This window comes from Amphiura filiformis, chromosome 20, assembly GCF_039555335.1.
Source record: "Amphiura filiformis chromosome 20, Afil_fr2py, whole genome shotgun sequence".
In the NCBI taxonomy this organism is placed as follows: Eukaryota; Metazoa; Echinodermata; class Ophiuroidea; order Amphilepidida; family Amphiuridae; genus Amphiura; species Amphiura filiformis.
This window is the reverse complement of record NC_092647.1, coordinates 13435210-13440500: the sequence shown is the minus strand read 5'-3', so window position 1 is coordinate 13440500 and position 5291 is coordinate 13435210. Positions and strand designations below refer to the sequence as shown.

The 5291-nt window shown below is 36.0% G+C and overlaps 1 pseudogene; it reads left to right on the top strand.

The window, feature by feature from the left end:
- Positions 1 to 1213: 1213 nt before the first annotated feature.
- On the top strand, positions 1214 to 5291 carry LOC140142647 (beta-1,3-galactosyl-O-glycosyl-glycoprotein beta-1,6-N-acetylglucosaminyltransferase 4-like; annotated as a pseudogene).

Sequence of the window (5291 nt, the reverse complement as noted above, 5' to 3'; positions counted from 1 at the left end):
TACTTGCATTGAGTTGCTGAATTTTCAGTGTAGTAATTGTAGTCCTTGTCCTTATTATTATTATTGTTATTGTTATTATTATTATTATGATTATTATTATGATGATTATTATTATTATTATTATTATTGTTATTAATATTATTATTATTATCATTATTATTATTATTGTTATTATTATTGTTATTATGCTTATTATTATTATTATTATCATTATTATTATTATTGTTATTATTATTGTTATTAATATTATTATTATCATTATTATTATTATTATTATTATTATTATTATTATTATTATTATTATTATTATTATCATTATTATTATCATTATTATTATTCAAATGCTAAGCAAGTGTCAATGTCAAACTTGGAATGGAACAATAAATAACACCAGTCGGTTCTCTCCATGGAAGTAGATCTACTATTTCCACGGTCGGTCTCACTATCATAATAATGGGCTTATTGTTTCCAAACGCATTGACCCGAACCATAAGGGCAAATTTTACACAAATTCGACTGTTTTCAGCGACTGTGATATCAACACGTATACCTGTTCATTTTAACTAGTAATAAATACCTTTATTTTTTATAACGTATTATACCGATATGCTACATGTAGACGCGCGATGGGTGATAGTATATATAATTTAGGTCAACATTCAATAGGCTCGACCAAATATGTGTTTTTTGGTTTTTCAATATTAGTAGTTATAGCGATTTTAATTTCTACTACCAAACTGCCTAGTTTAAGATCTGCTGTTGCCAAACACAATGTTCCATTGATCACAATGGGACATCATAGTACCACCGATGTTATCAGAACATACTCAGGTAAGTTAAGTATAATTTAAATTAAAGTCATAATGTACGATCTTATAATGTGAAGTTGGTTAATTTGTTTCAAACTTGATTTTTGGCATATGTTGACACATATCCCAACTTACACCTAAATGGAATCAACTAAATTCGTTGTATGGGTCGATTATTTGGATATTTTGGATGAAGTGGAATGGAATGATATTCATAGTGCTAATTTTAATTGTACTATTGAAACTCAGTTGAGGTCCTTCTATTTCAATTTTTTAATAGAATAGACTGTTTCTCCTAAATATTTTTTTAAAAAAAGCATCTTTTCCCCTATCCATGTTATCCAGATTCCATTCATCCCAATAACAACGCAAACGAGTCATTTAGGGTGGACCAACAAGAGCCAATTTTCAACTGGTTACCGGAGCCATACCACAAGCATTACCCTGTGAACTGTGCAGCTATTTTTCTGGCAATAAAACCACGATTGAACGAGCTAAGTTAATGACGAAGAATGTACCAATTCCACGTGATAAGAAGGTAAAATTGACGCTGGCTATACACTCACTAACCATCCTCACTGCACTCACTCGCACCCCCACTCACTCACTCACTCACTCACTCACTCACTCACCCCCACCCCCACTCACTCACTCACTCACTCACTCACTCACTCACTCACTCACTCACTCACTCACTCACAATCAATCAATCAATCAATCACCCACTCACCCCCTCATCCACTCATCCACTCACCCACTCAATCACTCACTCACTCACGCACTCACAACCAATCAATCAATCAATCATTCACTCACCCAATCACACACTCACCCCCTCAATCACCCCCTCAATCACCCAATCACTCACTCATTCACTCAATCACTCAATCATCACTCACTCACTCACTCACTCACTATCAATTAATCAATCAATCAATCAAACAATCAATCACCCAATCATTCATTCTTCATTCATTCACCAAAAATCTGCAATTTGATGGGGTAAAGTTGGTGAGAAGATGAGTCTGACAATCGGGTCTGATTATGATTTGAAGCTGCTAATTTGTGTGTTTATTACCTTTCTACAGGTGGCAGAGTGGGCTCATAATTGTGATAAATATAAACATGGTCGAATGTATCCACAGCAGCCATTATCAGAGGATGAGGCTGAATTCCCTATCGCATACAGTATGGTGGTCTACAAGAATGCAGCACAGGTAAAGCAACCAAATTTAAACAATTATGACGATGACGATGATGACGATGATGACGACGATGATGACGATGACGACGATGACGATGACGATGATGACGACGACGACAATGACGATGACGATGACAATGATGACGATGACGATGACGATGACGACGACGACGACGACGACGATGACGATGACGATGACGATGACGATGACGATGATGATGTTGATGATGATGATGACATAAAACACTGTCACTGTCTGTATAAACTGCTAAGACCAGATATGTGTAGCCTTTCCATGAAATACATAACCCTATTCTATACGAAATTTTCTCCATATCATTATAACATTCAAGCTTTTAAAAAAGCTCATTCAAAAGAGAAAAATCCCAGCAATAATTTAAACATTTTAATAAGTTAGACAGGTATATGCTGTCGACAGTTTTAATTTCAGACTAGTTTATCCCAAAATTAATGTGAATTTTGCTATTTGATGGGCTCGCGAAGCGCGCAAAATTATGAAATTTTGCCCTACCTTGATCCAAAATGAATTTCAAATAAAATAGCCTATTATAACATACACTGTACTTTGACTGAAGAGGTTCATCAGGTCTGTTGATTAAACAGCTAATAAAAGTTCTTTGCCAAGACCAAAGGAAAAACTTTTACTGCTGACAGTTTTCTGCAGACAGTTTGTTATTGATCCATCTATTTGGAGAGGGAATCCCGGCCGAATGTTATTGTTTTACCGGAAGTACTCCTGTCTCCAATTTTGGTCTTGAGCAGAGGATCAAAGATGTGGCTTAGAAAGAATGTCCCCTCGTCTCTGTTCATGGTGTTGTCTCCTCTCTTGTGAATCCATACTGATTCCTTGATCCATCTTGCAATGCGGTTTTCTTCCCTATCAAGGATTGATGAGCTCCCGGGGATGAGCTGTCCCAGTCTATTAAATGAACACAAAAGAGAAGCGGAAAAAGCTATCCAACTTAAAAACACACGATCTAAGAGAAAGGAATCGCTCACCGAAATTAACAAATCAGCCATCACAGATCACGTGTCAAGGGCCATCCATTTAATAGAGTGGGACAGCTCATCAATCCTTGATAGGGAAGAAAACCGCAGGGCACGATGGGTCAAGGAATCAGTATGGATTCGCAAGAGAGGAGACAACACCATGAACAGAGACGAGGGGACATTCTTTCTAAGCCACATCTTTGATCGTCTGCTCAAGACCAACGTTGGAGACAGGAGTACTTCCGGTAAAACAATAACATCCGGCCGGGATTCCCGCTCCAAGCAGATGGATCAATAACAACATCAATCGCTTTGAGAAAGCCAGAAGGTTTCTGGCGAAACTGTCAGCAGAAAAACGTATGTTTTTCCTTTGGTCTTGGCAAAGAACTTTTATTAGCCGAAACATTGTAGGCCTACTTTGTTTTAGAAATAATGTAATTAATTCCACGCTTATTGTTATTTTTTAGGTAGAACGATTATTGCGAGCAATCTACCAGCCTCAAAATGTCTACTGTATACACGTTGACAAAAAATCTCCTCCCCAATTTCACAAAGCAATTCGGACTTTATCACAGTGTTTCAACAACGTGTTCATCACTTCTAAACATGAAAACGTCAAATGGGGATCATATGAAGCTTTATTGGCAGATCTACATTGTGTAGAAGATCTTTTAAACCACCCTGTTCAATGGAGGTATATATTAAATCTATGTGGTATGGATTTCCCTTTGAAAACAAATTTTGAGATAGTGCAGCAGTTGAAAGCATATAACAATCACAATTGTATAGAAGGCTACCAAAGGAAGGACACCGGGAATGAAAGACGACGATTTCAAAAGACAAACGGAACTGGGACAGCACCACACAATATTAAACTCTATGGAGGGGACACGTATATTGCAGCAACTCGAGAATTTGCTAACTTTACAATTTACGACAGAGTTGCGAAGGATTTCCTATATTGGTTAAAGGATGTCTATGTGTCCGATGAATACTTCACACCTGCATTAAATAGGCTGCCCTATGCTCCAGGTGGACATGTCCAGCCTTCTATGGACTGCAACGTCCGCTTTCGTAAACGAGGCCAGCATCACATGAAGTTTGGGGACCGTCCCAAGTGTATTGGAAAGAAGGCAAATGGACTATGTCTTTTTTTCTGCAGGTTATCTGAAACATTTTTACAGAACTCCGCAGTTATTTGTTAATAAGTTGGACTATGAATCTGATCCAATCGCCATACAATGTATGGAAGAGCTGTTAGATTACAGAACATATCATTCTGAAGATTTCAAAAATTGGCAGAACTTTCCAGTAACAGATTATTACTGGCAACAAGACTCAAAACCAACCCAAACCACGGATGTGGTAAAGCCTATATACCGTAAAATGGGGTAAATTTGGGCACTTTTGAGAGTTTTTAAACCACTCCAAACAAAACCAATTGTATTTCTAATTATCTCTTTTTTGTGACATTAGGGCTCCCTTCGTCACTTTGAAGTTGAAAAAAAATTTAATAATTTTTTAAGGGTGCCCTAGGGGTTAAAAAATAGCCTAACCATTACCCCGCATTTGGGGCAACTTTGGCAGAGTATTACATTCACGAAGGAAAAAAATTAAAAAAATTGTTCTTCGCTGTATATGGGCAAGTTGTTGTTTTTTGTGACATTTGACCCCTTGCAAAATTAATCAAGCAAACATCCTTGATCACAAAAAGAAATAATTATATTTTCTGAAAAAAATGTTTTGGTCAAAATTCCTGATTTCTTCCAAATATATTTCTTAACAAATTGACACCAAATATGACTAAAAACAATATTGCTGTATAAAAATATGACAATTTAAAAAAATATATTCGACTGACCAAAGTTACCCCGCTGACCGAAGTTACCCCATTTTACAATAGTTAATGTATTGTGTTGTGGTGGAAAAATATTAGTATCTCGAAAAAAAAACTTTGAATGGAAGGCACATGAAGCGAAGCATAATGTATGCATCAAAGAGGGGTGGTGTATTTCACCATCATACAGATGTTAGATAATATTTTATTTTTTAAGGTAAGGGGTATGAACGTTTGGGCAGTATTTATTTTTGGACATGAGAGCACATCAGACATATCGAATTGCATTCTGAATACAAAGAATGTCCTTCTGATATCAAATAATTTTGATTTTTTGAAATTCGCAATGTAATATACATTTTATGGCAAATCATTAAAAGTTGATATTTTTGATATTTAATAGTACTCGAAGAAAAATTTATAAATCTGA